Source organism: Pipistrellus hanaki, assembly GCF_964339955.1.
Source record: "Pipistrellus hanaki genome assembly, chromosome: 9".
Lineage (NCBI taxonomy): Eukaryota > Metazoa > Chordata > Mammalia > Chiroptera > Vespertilionidae > Pipistrellus > Pipistrellus hanaki.
Window position 1 is genome coordinate 35,134,295 of NC_140511.1, and position 17,760 is coordinate 35,152,054.

General features: G+C 42.0%; 1 protein-coding gene across 19 annotated transcripts in view; it reads left to right on the forward strand.

The window, feature by feature from the left end:
- Nucleotides 1-17,760, forward strand: part of LOC311628225 (disks large homolog 2) — a gene marked incomplete at its 3' end in the record, with an annotated part of 1,110,130 nt that overhangs the window by 898,950 nt on the left and 193,420 nt on the right. The window contains exon 1 of one of the 19 annotated variants that reach the window (XM_084895254.1): nucleotides 16,001-16,221. The exons of the other annotated variants lie outside the window; for them this stretch is intronic. Of the gene's footprint in view, nucleotides 1-16,000; nucleotides 16,222-17,760 lie in introns of those variants that run through there. 19 annotated transcript variants of the gene reach the window in all.

The following is a 17,760-nucleotide window of genomic DNA, read 5'->3' on the forward strand; positions in this document are numbered from 1 at the left end:
AGGTAGCATTTTATTTACCCCTATTTCACTGATGGGAAAATTGGAGTCCAGCAAGGTTAAGTAATTTCCCTAAAAGTACTCAACTAATCATTGACAGAACTAGGATTTGTGTTCAAATTTGTCTACTTTCTGAGCTGCAATCTTAACCACCATTGCCAACAATATGGCAGCTACACAGGGGATGCCTCATCACCATCGCAAAGACCCCTAGCTGCTTGCTCTTTTCGTTAGAGAAAGCATCTAATAAAACCAAGACATCCTATTTTGTGCTATTTCCCCAAGTGCCTACAATGGTACTTTTCTGTATTCCAAATGCTATGTGTTTTAATCCTAAAGCAACTAAGAATTAGAATCTTTTTTGTCAGCTACTTAGCATCATCCTAGGTAAAACTGGCACTACTGGGACAATTATTTAAGTTACAATAATTGAATACTTGTGTGATTCATTATAATTTCCTACCTTTTGTATCTGATTATTAAATCTTTTTTCAGTGCAGATGGAGAGAAAAAAAGTAGATTATTAAATTTTCTGACTGTATAAAGGGTTCTATTCAGAGCTAGATTTTCAAAAAAATATATATTTTCTTTCAATTGTGGCATTTTCAATTAATCTACTTAGATGTATGCTTTAAGGACACTGAAGCTTTTTTTTTTTTTTTTTTTTTTTTTTTTTTTAGCAACACAGTGAAAGAAAGTGACATTTCATTGGCATCTGTTCATCTTTTCTCAGGTTTTGTTCTAAGGCATCCCTGTTTTTAAATCATTTCTAACTCCTGACATTATGGACAGGTCTGCTCTGTTTTGGAGTTGAGATCTCTACCTTTTCAGACCCTTAAGTTCACTGTGTTCATATTCCTGGGTAAAGGCTCCATCTTTATGTCTGGATGGGCTTTTTACCCTGAATCCCCAGGGACTAGGACTTTTACCCTGAATCCCCAGGATAACTAGGAGCGAACCAGGACATCATGGCCTTTCTGCTCCTCAAACTTCAATGAGAGCTTCCTGCAACTTGTCTCCAGCTCTCCTGGGCCCTTGAGCAGAAAGTAGAGGCCAAGGAAGGGCTCCTTCCCACTCATCTTTTTCAAAAATAGATGATTATCCCCACTAATGTGTATTTAATGCTGCATCAGGCCCCATGCTAAGTTCTTTACATTATTTCATTTAATCTTCAAAACAACCATAGGAGGTATGTACTAATTGTTAGCCTCATTTTATTATTTAAAATAATTTAAATGTTTTATTCTCATAAGGTATTTATTGAAAAGCTTTATCTTCTCCTGTGCCTATTCACCTTACATTATCTAACCATTATTTTTAAATTCTTTTTGTGCAACTTTCTTTGCAAATATGGCAAATTATATACATAAACAAGCATATTTTTTTTCTTTTAACCCTTTTTTTCCACACCAAAGGGAGCATTTCATACACTTTTTTATGCACTCTTCTGTTTTCACTTGTTGATATGTCTTAGAGATCTTTTTAAGCCAATACATAGAAAATTTCTCCATTCTTATTTGCAAGTATGTCATCATCCAATGTAAATTGTGCCATAATTATATTATTCCAATTTTAAAGATGAAACCAAGCAGAGAAGGTTGAATAACTTTCTTAAACTCAAGAACAGTAAAGAATTCCCCCAGAGTCCACAGAAATCTGAAGATCATCTGACAAAAAAAGGCCACAGTGCCCCTCTTTAATTACACCCGCCCCACCCCCCAGTTCAGCTGTCCCCTCTTTCTGCTCCCTTTCATACCTCCTCCCCAATGCTCTGCCCGGAGCCTTATGGGTACTGCTTTAAGTGGAGCATTTTGCTGTGCTGTGTTTTCTCCTCCATCCCTTCAACCCATTTGACACATGTGGAGTCCTCTCCCTTTGCTCATGTCTGCCTTTATGGGGATTCTTTAGATGTTTGCTCAAGATGTCTTGGGAGTAGTTATGTGTGATAAGCCTTAGAAACTTGAGGTTTGACTGCAAGTCCCAAAGTTTCTGATGTTTGTGTTATTTAGAACTTTCCCCCTGCCCTGCTAGACTTCTGTCTGCAGACCACGGTCCACCTGTCAAAGACCCACTATTATTTAAGCAGCAAGAGCTACTGAGAATTTTGGTCATCATTTATCAGCTACCTCCCTGTCACCTCAACTGATCCCAGCTGGCTGAGTCTGAACTTTTGTCTGCAGACCCTGACTTTACAACCACACTTCGGAAAGGCAAGATAGGATGTGGTCAGGGTGAGGTAATTTAGTAAAGGCTGCCGCCAGAACGTGGCAAAAAACTCAGTGATGATGATGACGATGAACTCATGTAATCTTTAAAAACCATGCTAATTATAAGTATAATTGTTATCCCTATTTTACAGTGGTGGAAACTGAGGCTCAACAAGGATTTTGTTTTGCCAGAACTCATATTTTCATTGTCAGATGTGAGATTCAAATCAAGGTCCTCGCAGGCTAGTGTTCTTGTATTGTATTATTAAACCCAACTCAAAGGAGACTCGTGATACCAATGGCACATTGAAGCACATAGTTAATAAGATGCTCTTCTACATAAAGCCCAGGTTCACTCACAAAATAATTTTACTATGAGAAAGGGTTTGTGATAGGCACAAGATTCTGCTATGTTCTTCAGCACATTACAATTATATTAAAATGAAACTCCCACTCCCATTTCTGCAAATCCATCATCCATAATTTTTTTCAGTCTCATAAATCTTTGAAACAATTATTTTAGCCAATTTTGGAAAGAACATTTCCCTTTCATTAACCCTAATTATAATATTAATAGTTACTGTGCTTGTTATATGCCAGGTACTGTAATAAGCATTTTACATCTATTATTTCTTATACTCTCCATAACAACCCTATGAAATAGGCATGAGTGTTTTCATTTGCAGAGATTGAGGCTTAAGTGAGGGTAAATGACTTATTTGAAGTCAAAACAGCTTAGCAAATGGCAGAAGCCAGATGTCAACCCAAGCCAGCCTGTGGCCAAAAGCCTCTCACTGTCTTACTATAGTTTCCTCTCACCAATGGTAGGCAGCATGGTGGCCACCTCCGCACCTCTGCAGCGTTCATGAGCCAAGCCTATAGCAAGTTATTTAGAATCACTTCTTAGTGGTCGAGGATCTTAAATTCAATGTCATAATTCTTACCAGCTAGATCTCAATGCTCTGGGCCTCTCTGTTCAAGAAAAAAAAAATCAGAATGTGGTAAATGCCTTATTTTAATTCCACTTGAATTGTTAGCACCTTTAAATATGTTTTGTTTTGTTTTGTTTTCTTGCAAAGCTTTTTATATATGTTATTTCATTGTCAAGTCAGCAACTTTTCTCAGGCTACTAATGAAATTCCCCTTCTATATCCTCATCACACTCCATTCTTTCTAAGCAAGACCATTCCCAATTATGGTTTTTCCAAATGAGATATTTAGAAACCACTTGTTTTAAGTTGTTAAGAGTTCATTTGTTTGAAGGACAGCTCCAAAATCTGAACTCACCCTGCCTTAAAGAGCCAAGTGGTCAATCAAAGTCTCTTAAAGCTAATCAGATGCCACCTGCTTCCCAAGACTTGGGAATGTAGACCGTCTGCTTAGAAACCTTGTTTGAATTAATATTACAACAAGCCAGTTGCCTGTGGTTTGATTAATTACTAATGACTTCTTACATAAAAGTAATTTCTCCTGAGTGAATTCTTTGTATAATTAAATATCAAGTATGTGTCATTATTTTAGAGTCAACTTCATTTTCTGTGTTTTGTTAAAATTATTATTTTTTCTTTTATTTTTTGATATTTTTATTATTGATTTTAGAGACAGAGAAAGAAAGAAGAAGGGAAGGAGACAGAAACATTAATGTGAGAGAGAAACATTGACTGGTTGCCTCCCGTACGGACCCTAATTGGGATCAAACCCACAACTTGTGTATGTGCACTGACCAGGAATTGATCCTGTGACTCTTTGGTTCACAGGATGATGCTCCAACCAACCAAGCCACAACGGCCAAGGCCATTTTCTTTCTTTAAGTAACAAATTTGATAATGTTTGCTTTTCTTGAACATTTATTGAGCACCTATTACATTCTAGGCACTGTTCAAGGCATGTTGGGTTGCTTCATAGAAAGAATAGAACCCAACCTTGTCTGCTTCCTCCTCCCAAAATACAAAGTGTTATGAACCTGTGATTCCTTGGAGAGCAAAGAGCATGCCTATTGCTCTTACATGGAACAAACTCCTAATATAGGACTTCCTCCATGGAAAGTTTTCTTTTTGTTGTTGTTTAAAGTGAATGACTTTTTGCTTCCTCTGCTGTCATGAAGGGAACTATTGGTAGTCTTGGGTCACAGAGAAAAATGGCATTCATACTTCTGTTTGCTGTGGTAAGGGTTAAAGATGGACTTGATACAAATTCTCTTATCTCTGGGCTCCCACAGTGCTTTGCAATTCTAATATCAATGCTACTTCTTCCATTTGTGATTGACAAATATCAGGGACTGTGTCTTATTCCTCTGTCTCCTTATTGTGGTAGACATAATACTCTGCACATAAGCGTTCCATTAGGTTTTTTAAAAAATAAATCTTTATCCGTTAGTATTTATCGAATGGAATTAATCACAGGCTGTTGTATTTCCCTTGCAGAGACCATGCACTGATCATTTCCATTTTAATATTTTCTATAGTACATTTTGATGCACATTTTATTCCTCATACATAATCAGCAAATGGTCTTCAAGTTTCATCTTTCCCTTGGTTGAGCTCTTTGTACTGCCATTTTGCTTTTCCTTAGCAAAGCCCCAAAACATACGAATCAAGGAATGACTTGCCCATGAATGAATAATAACCAAACACATGAATACAGAGTCTTCTCATATAGTCATGAAATGTTGCCCTCTCATCAGACAAGTTGGGAAACAGGGTCCAGAGAAGGATGGACTCATAACAAGATTGTTCCAAAGGTGACTAGAGCCAGATGTCATCACCTCCAGCCCATATTTCTACCTTTCTAACATCTGCCCCCTTTTCAGTTTTTACATCCCCACGGATGCCACCTGAGATCAGGCCCACCACTCCCACCTGGACAGCTGCTCTCCTCCTGACTGCTCCATTTGTTCCATTGCCAGCCCTAACACCTCCAGCTCGGCCTCCACATGGTTGCCATGGTGATCTTCTACAATGCAAATCGGATCATGGTTTTTTAAGTCCTTTAGATGTTCCCACCACATGGGGGAGAGAGTCCACACTCCTTCACAGGACCCACACGGCAGAGAAGGATCTGACCCATGATGCCCAGGCCTGCCTCTCATTTCTCTCCCTCTGAGCCCAGGTCCAAGGGTCTGCACTAACCCTAGCCTTCACTGTTATACCACTTAGCACAACTGCCTCCATTCTTCCTTCTCTCTCTGTCCAGAATATCACCTTAACCTGTCTTCTTGGTAGACAGCAGCTTCTAGGGTCTTCACTGTAAACATATAAGAGTCTCCTTTACTGAACCTCCATCTCTGTCCTCTGCACTCACGCCCTCCCCCACCGCCCCCCACACACATACACATGCTCCCTCCCTCATTAGAGCTAATCACTAAATACCTCATTACTTTCTTCTACCTTGATACCTATAATACTGCTTTCACTTCATTTTTTAATTCATCTCTCTCCGAGGAGGCCATGACCTCCTTAAGGACAGGGGGTGGGTCTTATTCATATTTGTGTTCCCAGAATCTGGCAGTTGGTCAGGCATATAATAGATACTTCATTATACAGCAGACTTTTTGGATTACATATAACTTCCATAGCCCTTCACAGAGAATTCACTCAACTTAGGGTTGTCTTTAAATTAAGCCTCTCACATGGGATGATAGTTGAATTATATAAGACTTAATGGAAGGAGAATATATTTAAAGAAAAGTGGCACTTAAAATGTCTTGCTTTTATAGGCGGTGAACAAATATTTCACAACCACCATGAAATAATGTATCAGCTTATTGATAATGCAAAGTGGCCAGAGGGCCACTGCACTCTTTGAACCTGCCTTCCTTCCCACTGCTTCTCTCTCAAGCCCCTGATTTACTGCAAGAAGTCAGGGTAGTTACCTGTTAGGTAAAACACTTGGGTCGCCTTCAGATCTTTCATCAGGGAATAGATTTTCAGCTGTTTTTCCAGCTCAGTTGTTAAACTCATTCCCACCTGATTTACTAATTGCTGAATTGTTCATTTGTTTGTTTATTTACTAGTGGCCCTACACACAAATTTGTGCACCAGTAGCTGGCTGCTGCCCTCCAGTAGCTCTCTGCCCGCTGCCCTGCCCTCCTGTAGCTCCTCCCGGCCCTCTCCTCCTACCCTCCCTCTTGCCAACCCCCCTTATAGCTTGCTGCCCTGCCCCCTCCTGTAGCTCTCTGCAGCCTGCTTGTAGCTCACTGCCCCACCTTCATGATGATCTGTGATCCAGTCATTACATGGTCAGTCAGGACTATTTGCATATTACATCTTTATTATATAGGATGTTGCAAGTCCTCTGGGCTTCCAAGCTAGCTCCACAGTGTTACGGCTCCATCTGAATTAAAGAGAGCATACTAAGGAGAAATGAGAGAAATGATGGGACCGTGAAGTTGAAGGAAAAAAAGGAACTGCCTGGCAAAGAGGACACAGAGAGAAATTCAGATTCTTGTTTCTTGCTTTATGAGTCTGTGCTGGGAGAGGGAAGCTATTTTCAGCAAGAAGATGTGCTATGTGAAAGTTCACATGTCTACCGGCAATGATCTGATATTGGAAATCTATGAGATGTGAGTCTGTGAATGAATGACTTTATGAATCATGTTTATGCAAGCTAGTCTCTGGGGCCCAGGACAATGGCCTTTGTTCTCCCCTTTTTCTATCTGTTTCATTATTCTCTAGGGTACTTCATATGCCTGAATGCAGGCACCCTTGTAGGTGTTCTGCCTATGCAATGAACAAGGATAGGCATCCTGGCTTTGAGCATCCTGTATTCTTCAGTTAAAGAGCCATTCAGCCCCTGCCGGTTTTGCTCAGTGGATAAAGCATTGGCCTATGGATTGAAGGGCCCTGGGTTCAATTCCTGGTCATGTACCTAGGTTGCAGGCTCGATCCCTGGCCTTGATCAGGGTCTGTGTAGGAGGCAACAATCCATGTGTCTCTCTCACATCAATGTTTCTCTCTCTGTCTCCCTCCCTCCCTTCCACTCACTCTAAAAATCAATGGAAAAATATTATCAGGTGAGGATTAAAAAGAATCATTCACCTTTGCAATACATTTCATTTCTTCAGAATCAGGAAAGGTGTGTTGGTTAGAGATGCGGGGTTTTGGCATCTACCAGGTGCCTGTTAGAGTCCCAGCCCTGCTGGTTACCACCTGAGTGACCATGGGATACTGCTTTGTTTAACCTCTCGGGGCTCACTTTCTTTACCTCCTAAGTGGTGCTAATAATAATACTTATGCAGTAAGCCTGTTAAGCTTGTTGAGAAGATTAAATAAGCTATATAAGAGTACTTAACAGCAAATACTTGGGAATCCTTTGCTATTTTTATAAGATCTGAATGCACCTTCACTTTACATGACCGTTTGTCCTCACAGTGTCCCCTGTGAGAAAGACCACGAAGGCCTGGTCAGTCACATCTGCCAGAGGAAAGGGGATCATAAACCTGAGACCCCTGCCCCCAGGGATAGATCCCTCCTCTCCTCTCTGCCACCTCTCGTGATTGCCTATCCTCCGTTCACCTTTTCTAAAGCATGACTCAGAGCTTTTACTTCTGACAGTGAAGCTTCTGTCTGAGGGAGAGACAACAATAATCAAATATTTTGGCGTTACTCACCAGGAGAGCTAATAGCTCTCTCTGCCTCCCACATTTAGAGCAGGAAGGATTCTGCTTTAGGAAGCACTGAGAGAGCATGGAGCAGAATCTGGTTGGGTCACCACTTTGACTTGTATTGTTTTCACTTTTATCAAAGGAGAAGGCGGTAGGGTACATATCCTCCACGAAGGAGAGCAGGAGGGAAGTGCAGAGCTGCAGGCACAGAGCTGCCGAGTTCTCTCCCCACCCTACCCAGCTCATGGTCTGATGGCATGTTGCCTGCTGTTCACTTGGCCCTTCCTGCAAGGACTGGAGGGCAGAACAAGGACTCAGCTTCCCCAGGTTGAGAAAGCTAATTAGGAGCTGTGTACTCTCACCAGACTGTTCAGTAACTACTTGACAGCATTAGAAAAAGAGTTGCATTTGCCAAACATCCTCTCCTGTGTGTCCTCAGGACCCTCAGGCCCAGCATGGTCATCAGCTAATCTACAGTCAATTTATTTCAGATCATTTGGAAGAGTTAAAACTGCAACAATGATGTATTTGTTATAATAATATGAGCTGTTTTTATAATCAACTCTCAATATGAATAGTAATTTAAAAATAATAGTTTATTTTCTTTCTCATGATGTCCAAAAGTTGTCTTTAACTCTACTTTGGGCAGAGATTCTGGGACTATTTTTATGCCATATCCCAATTATAAAGAATAATGATGCCATGATTTGGGGAAGTAGAATGGAAAAGGAGATTGTTTGCTTGTTTTTTTTAAATAAATAATATGGCAAAAAAAACAACAACACAACACTTCTTCATGAATACTTCAGAGATATTCATTTAGTCAGAGAGCTCGGGCTTGACATCCAGACCTACCACTCACCAGGTGCATACAACATATGTGCTGCTTACTTCCTCTTGAGTCTTAGTGTCTTTATTTATAAAATGGGAATAATGGATCTCTGCATGCTGGGAGGATGCAGTAAGATTCAATTATGTGAAAGCTGTTCTTATAATTTTGCAAAGTTGATGCCTGGCCACTGTTAGTTGTTCTTGCTCAGAAGAGGAACAGAAATTAAGTCGATGTATCTAGGTCTCCAGGATGCTGTCCAGAAGACATTATTGTGACTTTGTATTGTATATCACCAACCCAGGAGTGACTGAGACCCCAGTAGGCTTGAGACCCCAATGAGGATTGGGGGAAAAAGAGACCTATTCTCCAAGCTAGAAAAGCATATGCAGAGTCCGGCCTCTCAACTTCTGATCTCAGCTAGGCAGAGCAGCTTGTTATAGGCACCTGGAAGGAACCAGCTGAGCCAGTGTACGTTTGAAGTTCCTTGGGAGAGAAGATAAGCTGGCTGAGTTTCTGTAGGCAACGAGCCAGTAATGAGGTTTCCAGCATTCCATCACATGTCCTTTTCATCACTCTCAGCTCAGCCATACTCAGGGGCCAAGTGTGTATTTGAGAGACTCAATGAGGTAGTTATAAAGGAGTGAATTGTGCTTTTGTTCCATTGACCCCATTTTCCACTCTAGCCTGTCCTTAGCCATAACAGTATTAAACCCTGGGCATGAGAGCACCGAGAGGATACTGGAGGCGGTGGGAGGTGATATTAGCAGTGGCTGGCTAAGACATGTAGCCAGAGGAGGTCATCAGAGAAAAGGGGCCTGAACTCTATGTAGGACAAAGAGCATATTCCAGGCTTAAAATTTTGTCCTGAAAGTCTCTGGTTCTACCACTTCCTAATTAGATGACTAGTGACTTCATCTCTTTGAGCCTTCACTTCCATGCAGGATTGTTATCTGGACCATGGTTTACAACCATGCGAGCTGTAACGTGCAGCATTTCGGTGGGCCCCACTCGCACACAGTAGGGGTCAACATATTGTAAACATGTAAGGCCAGATAATAAATATTTCAGGTTTTATGAGCCAGATGGTCTCTATTACAACTAATCAACTCTCTATTGTAACTAATCAACCCTGCTGTTGTCTGCTAAAGCAGCCATAGATAATACTAAGTGAATGGATATGGCTATGCGCCAATAATATTGTATTTATGGGCACTGACATTTAATATTACATAATAGTTTCATGCCATAAACCACTATTCTTCTTTTGATTTTTTTCAACCAATTAAAATGAAAACTATTCTTGGTTTATGGGATATAAAAAAATAGACAATGGGCCAAATTTGGCCTGCAGGTGATGGTTTATGGACCCCCCAACATACACCAAAATATGTTTGATACCTTCTAGAAAGTTGCAGAGGTACCCTGATTATTCTAAGAACCAAATAAGTAAGTACATGTAAAGTAATAAGCATAGTGTTTGCCCTTTATAAGTGTTCAGCAAATGGTAGTTATTATTACTACTAGCTCTTTAAAAAAAGAAATATATTACCTCTCTACTTGCCATGGATATTTGGAAGGGAGGCAGTTTCATTTTGGTTGCTTAACATTTCTACTACATTAAACTTTTATTATTAAAATATATATTAAAATTTAAAATATAAAAACTGGTTTGAACAGGTAGTGACATTAGAAGACTACCCAGTTTTTTTGTTTTTATTTTTGTTCTAATGTCCAGACGTTCCCTCTTCAATTCCTGACATTTCTTTAGTACTTGGTCTGTGCTGCTAGGTGCTCCATGAATAAATTCAATTAGGTCCTTTATCTCCAGGAGCTCTTAGTATTCTTCAAAGTAGGTACATGCATCTCAAAAGTATTTTAGGTGACAGCCCTTCTCTCTACATTAATTTTTCACCTCAGCCTTTAAATTTCTGTTTTGATAATGTACACACTATATCATAGTACTGTGGTTATACATCCTACAACCCTATATAATAAAAGGCTAATATGCAAATTGTCCCCTCGACTGGGTGTTTGACTCAGAGGCAGTGCCGGCTGGCCAACCTCCCGCATCCCCTTCCCATGCATAAATTGTCTCGTTTGGCCCTGGGCAGGATAGCTGGACCGCAGCCATGCATGAATTTGTGCACTGGACCTCTAGTTTATAAATATGTATGTAAATATTTAGATAATGGGGGGGCTTGTGCTTTAAATCTTTTTAAATAATGAAGTCAGCAGTCAAAGTTTTGAGACACCTGATCTACAAGGAAAATAAATAAAAATATCTTAATGGGAAACAAGAATTAGTATGAGTGATGTATTCACAATAACACAATTTTAGGACATAAGTTAACACTTACTCTGGTATCTATTATATTTTGTAGCAGGCAAGAAGTAATATATTTTACATTTTTAATTTCATAATAACACAATGGCTGGATGAGATATTATTCCTATTTTACAGATGAGGAACCGAGGCTCAATTCAGCAAAGTTAAGCAACTTGCAAAGGTCAGCTTAAATATCAGGACTATCTATAAAGCATGACATTTTTCCACTTCAGCCTTTATCGCATTGAGGAAGTTCATGAGAAAGGAATATTTTCTGGTATTCCTAAAAACTCTGAAGTTAGTCTTTTTCTATCATATGTACTTAGGTTATTAATTGGTAAAAGTCCATTTCTCTCCCCCACCCCCACCCCCAGAGATTCATGATCAACTCCTCGCCTCCCAAACCTTTGCACATTACATGCTTCTAACTCTGATTGGATGGCTCCTTCTTAATTGGCTATCTCCTAATCATCCATCAAGACCTAGCTTAGACATCACCTTTTCCAGGAAGCTTTCTTGACCTCACCTCTTCAGGACTAGGTTGGATGCCCTTCCTCTGGCCATCTATAGCACCTTAATGAAAGTTCTTATAAAATATGCTGTATAGCACTGTAGTTAGCTATTATATCTCCTTGTTACTCTCTGGACTGATAGTCCCTTGGGGGACAGAAAAATCTAACCTTGATTGTGTTGTGCTCTGGCATCCAACAAACAAAACAGTGCCTGGGATATAACAGGCTCTCCATAAATACTCATGGAAGGATTTCCTCTTTCACTGACTTGGAGTCTGATATAACTTTGGCAAATAGATGGGTTGAAGTTGGCTTTTACTAAGTTTTCCCAGGCTAGGACAAATTGGTGGATATATATTAGATTATAGGGGACCAGATAATGGGAAAACAAACATACATGTATGAAGGCTTTTTCCTTTTGGGTTTCTCAGAAACTGAACAGGGTGCGCATACTCTCAGCAATCAAATTAATATTAATGATACATATGGTTTATCAATATCTATCTATGTGTTTATATGTTTACACATATATAAACACATACATATTCATGAAGATGAATTCATAAAACATAGACTACCCTAATTTCTGTACTCTGTTTTATGGATTACTGAGCACTCAGCAAAAGAATAAAGGTCATAAACACTCCCCAGTTTGGCTCATCTTGCCAGTCATCCAGTTGCTCTAAATTTCCTTTGGTCCTAAAGCCATTTCCCTCCTGGATACATGAAGCTCTACTGCTTTCTTTGGAGGGAACTAGCATTTACTGAGAGCTTTTGCGAGATTCTAGATACTTTACAGAGGTGATTGCATTTAATTCTCAGATGTTTGCATAAACCCACAGGTCCTGAACCCAAAAGGAAATGGATCAAGTCAAAGGCGAGGCAAGAATGTCACTGAAACAAAACAAAAAAATCTTCATTAAGAAAGAGGAAAGAAGGAGTGGGGCAGGGCTGAATTTTGAAAAGAAAAAGCCTGAAATTTGTTGAATTCAGTCGTGAATGAATATTGTTCGAGTTGCACAAATTTGCTGCATGAGAAATTGTGACCATTAGCACAGACATGTTATATATGAGCAGGGAGGGGCCTTTTCAGCTGATTGAGAGGGAATTTTTTTTTTTCAGCACCAAATGGGTCTCCAGGTAAAAGCTCTCTTCATTGTTGAAAATGGACAGCATTTAGGCAACATTAGAAAAGTTGTTCCCAACCTTCTACATTTCATAGACCAGAAACATTTCAGAATAAATTGTATAGGTCAATAGAAGGGCCAATGTTTTATCTTGTCAGGAAAATAAAGGTCATTTAAAAGACACAAAACCAAAACAAGACAAAAAGCTACTGTCTATTCTCATCATGTCAGAAGTAAAAAGACAGTCTAATAGCAAAAACAATCAGAAGAAAAAACAAAGAGTAGAAAGGACATAACCTTATTTAAAAAGGTCATTTTAACTGATGAATAATCACTGCATCCTATATTTCTCATCCTGCCTCAGGAACAACAAGAATCAGGGACCAATCTCCAGGAACCACTAATGCTGCTGAGGGCTTACTGATATCTCGCTAATTTTGAGCTACGAAACCTGGAGCAAGTTATTCAACTTTTCTGGGCTGCAGTTTCCTCAAGTTAGATGAGGATAATATCTGACTGTATTAATACTCTAGGGTTGCTGTTACTAGATAGCTTAGAACCATGATCAGCAAACTGTGGCTCGCAAGCCACATGCGGCTCTTTGACCCCTTGAGTGTGGCTCTTCCACAAAATACCATGGCCTGGGCGAGTCTATTTTGAAGAAGTGGCGTTAGAAGAAGTTTAAGTTTTAAAAATGTGGCTCTCAAAAGAAATTTCAATCGTTGTACTGTTGATATTTGGCTCTGTTGACTAATGAGCTTGCCAACCACTGGCTTAGAACAACAGGATGTATTGTCTCCCAGTTCTGGAGCCCAGGAGTCTGAAATCAGTGTCAGCAGGGCCACAGTCCCTCTGAAAGTGCTAGAGAATTGTCTGCTTCAGTCCTCTTGCCTGGCCCTCCTGGCTTGTGTAAGCATTACTCCAGTCTTCACAGGGGTTTCTACCTGTGTGCATGTCTGTGTTCACATGTCCCCCTTTTATAAGGAGACCGTCATGCATTAGGGGACTCACTCTTCTTCACTTGATAATTACATCTGCCACAACCCCATATCCAAATAAATTTACCTTCTGAGTGCAGGGGAGTTCTGAGGTATTGGGGGTTAGGACTGCAACTTAGGAGTTTTCGAAGGGATACAAGGTAATCCACCCCACTGACGAATCTCATGGAATTATGGGTATTGTTGTATCTAAGTCATTCATCGGAGAAGCTGAATACATTGTGAAGTACCAGAGTGTAATGTAAGGGTTGTTTTTTGTGTTTTGGATTATTTTTTTAATCCATAATGTGTTTATTGGGGCAATTCCCTGATCATCTTCATTCAGGAGCTAACAGAGCTGTTTCCTTCTGAAGGAGTCCCCTCTGTGAGCCTTGCTTTCCCTCGGGTAGGCTGACGGAGCACAGTGGAGCAGCCGACACACAAAACTACCGCTTGTGCATGGCCACAGGCGGCGGTGATTTTATGGCATATTGGGCCTTTCACCTCCATGAAGTGGGAACTGGGGCTCTGTCCAGGCGCTTCTTCATGTGCCTCCTCTTTCCTTCTGCAGAGGGAGGAAGGAGGGCCATAGCCAGAGGCATGTTGTCACAGGGCGGACATCACCACTGGAGTAAGGGACTAAAATGTATCGCTAAGAAGTAGTTAAGAAATAGCCTTTGAACATGTTCATTTAATAATAAGTATTTTAAATAACTATTATATGGAAGACCCTGTTTGAGTGTCATGGACAAAACAGACAAGACCAAGGGCCTCATGGAGCTTACATTGTCATGGGGGAAGCAAAAGTTTATAAAATAAACCAATAAATTGAGTGTAAGGTTAAGTGGCGATACAGGGGTCTTCAAACTACGGCCCGCGGGCCACATGCGGCCCGCAGAGGAGTCTGATCCGGCCCGCCAGGTTTTTTGGGCAGTGAGCGCAGCCGAGGTGTTACAGTAGGAATTAGTAGTTCATATAGTCCGGCCCTCCAGCTCTTTGAGGGACCGTGATCTGGCCCCCACTTTAAAAAGTTTGAGGACCCCTGAGTGAGAACAAGGTGCAGCAAGACAGTACAGCAAGATGGAGGAATGGAGGGTGCTGTTCTCTGTGGGATGTCGGGGGAGGTCTTCCCTGGGGGACAGTGAGCAGATCCTGACCAGTGAGGAGCGAATCAGCTGTGAACGGGGAGCTGAAGGGGGCTGAGCAGGGAGTGACAGAGCCAGGGCTTGAACACAAGTCTGTGTGGTTCTGAACCTCTGATCTTTCTACAATGTCTCCTAAAGCCATTGTCCATCTCTCTGCTTGCTTTGCTCACCTGCCTCTGACAGTTGATGTGAAATTCTGCTTGGGAGAGGGTGGTGTGTTTGAGTGTGGGCTGGGCCACCAGGCTGTCTGGAGTCGGTTCCAGCCCTGCCACTTAGCCGCCGTGGTCCTGCTAGGACTTGTTCACCTCTCTCTCTCTCTCTCTCTCTCTCTCTCTCTCTCTCTCTCTCTCTCTCTCTCTCTCTCCCTTCTCTCTCTCTCTCTCAGTTTCTTTACCTGCCTCTTAGGGATGGTTTGAAGGTTAAACGGGTCTAAGCACTTAGCACACTGCCAGGCACATGGGAAGGGCTCGATAGTAGCTGTGATTACTAAAAACAGGCTTGCTAGTGTTGCTATCTTAAGAGGTGATGCTGACCTGGAGAGAGGAAGCAAATAGCTCAGGCACTGCTCTTCCTCCCTGCAGCCTGCCTGTTACTGATGTCTGCCCATCAGTGACGCTGTTTCTGCTTCCTGCATGCCTTCCTTTCTCAGGGCTTCTGTGCTCTGGAGGTCATGTGGTAGGATAGACAGACACTGTTCCTGACATTAGAAGACCTGGGTTTGGGTTCAGGCTCCAATCACACTTGGAAACGGTGAGACCTGAGCAAGTTTCTCTCTCTTGCTACAGGTTTCTCATCCACACAGTGAGCAGGCTGATTGCATCCCTGACTCCTGTGGCCACTGGGCAAAGTCACTTAACTTCTCTGAGCTCTGCAGGCTCACAGATACCGGAGCGCTGCTGCTGCCTCCTGGTTGCTGGGAGGCTCAGGAAGAGTGGAAGTGTTTGGTGTATTGTGACAGGGCATGCAAATCTGAGGGCTGATCTTGACAGGAGAATTAACCCTGAGTGCAACACCTCGACACCTTGCTCTGGGTACCTTTGAGATGCAGGGGCTTTCCTCCACATTTTGCCATCTTTGCCTGCCCCCCACTGGGTTGGGTGGATCCACCTTCACAAGGTATGGGGGAACACTAGGGGAGGATGGGGGTAGGGTTCTGTGGTGGGAAAGCATCTCATTGGTTAACGCAGGCACATCCCAAACACCAATTACTGTATCTGCTTCTAAGGCTGATATATTTATCAGGATGAGTTACAAGGAAATATAGGCACCCAGGGAGTGAGGATGCTACACGGTCACCCCCTGTGATGTAAAATATGAGAATCTAGGAGGGGCTGTTTTATAATTCATCAGGTTTCGCTAGTGAGTTCTGTCGGGAGGGAGTCTTAGTTATAAAGGCAAGTGTGAACCGGACGGCAGACAGGAGACACTGGCACCAAGGAGACGGGAAGCTGCCTCCTGCCTCCTCCCTGCTTTGTTCCAATCATTTTGCGCTCTCGGTAAGTTCCCGGCTTTGCAGCTAATGGTTGTTGTTGAATAAGCTTGGCAAATTGAATCTGTAGTTGGGACTATGCGGTGGCTGTCAGAAGTGTGTGTGTGTGTGTGTGTGTGTGTGTGTGTGTGTGTGTGCTCGTGCTTGGGCTTCTGACACATTCCACAATCCTCTTTCATGAGCAAAATTCGCTTCAAAGATGAAACAAAACCCGACAAATCAATTATTCACCTTGATCCCTGGAAGGCTGCTTTCTTCGGTTGCTAAAGTTTCTCGGGTTTCATTCTGTCGGTGTCATTTGTTGGGCGAGCTTGGTCACGAAATTGTTTTTTTTCTTAGCTGCCAAAAGGAGGTACGTATGTATACAGGGTGGCTTGTACCTCCCCAACCCCCTCCGTCCCCTCCCCCGAGTTCGGTAAATCTTAAAACGGATAGTTTGCCTGGTAACCAGCTCCCAGAGAGCTGAACCTGCGCACGGCAAGATTCAATTGCAATCTTTTGTGTGAACCGAACCGAGAGGGGTTGTGAATGACTGCCGTTGTGGAGATTTTATTGTGAAGCTCAGTATGGTGGTGGTAGTAGGCTTTGCATTGTGCCAGGAAGGGATCAGAATCGGAGGTTTGCAATGGGCATGCCTGTTGATGCGGGGGAGAGAGGAGGGTGAAAGAAAAGGCTGATCTGATCGCTATAGGAAGAGCTATGCAATGCACGGGTAGGACAGACAAATGCAGAAGGCATGACTTGTGCTTGTGTAACTTGTGCCTGTTTTCTCTCGTTTCCCGTTCCCATTAATGATTACCTGAGGCTGCATTTCCGTCCTTATCTGGGTGCGTTCTGGGGCTCTGGTCCTGGCGTGAGGTCCTGGCTTCAGGCGGGGTGACCACTGCCTCGGGGTCAGCTCTCTGTAGGAAGTCATTTCCTCCTCAGGATGAAAGAAGTGAAAGAAAGCTGTGCCTTTCCGCACTCCTTTTGGCTGTGTTGTTTTGCCTCTGTCCAAATCTCCTGGATACCAACAGCTTGACATCCTTTTTTTTTTTTGCGGTAACAGATTTAACCGTGGTGTCATATGGCATATTATATACAGAAAGGAATAGCAAGACATTTTCCTGACTGTTTCAAGTGCGTCTGGCTTGTTGACATTTGCTTTATTTCACTGGCAAGGAGCTCCTGTCTTCTGAACCCGTAACTGTCTGCCCAAAGCGTTTACCTTACACATAACTGCACTTTCTCTGTAGCGGTAACAGCTGTACCTTTGACAAGAACATTCTCTTTATCTGCAAGAATAGTGTCTCATTTTAGCATCTCTCTTTTTTTTGGCAGGGGGTTGGGGGGCAGGGGGAGTCTGCTTTTTTTCCCCCCACCAGAGACTTAGCTTGTTCTTTGCTTTCTCCAGGTAAATATTTTGTCCTCAGTACCACTATACTTCCCATGAAGTTATTTCTCCTTTCCTGCTATATATACTTTCTGATTGCTTCAACACTTGGCAAATTGGGGGATTTGGGGTGTATCTTTTTCCAGGAACACATTTTTCAGGCATATTTCTTTT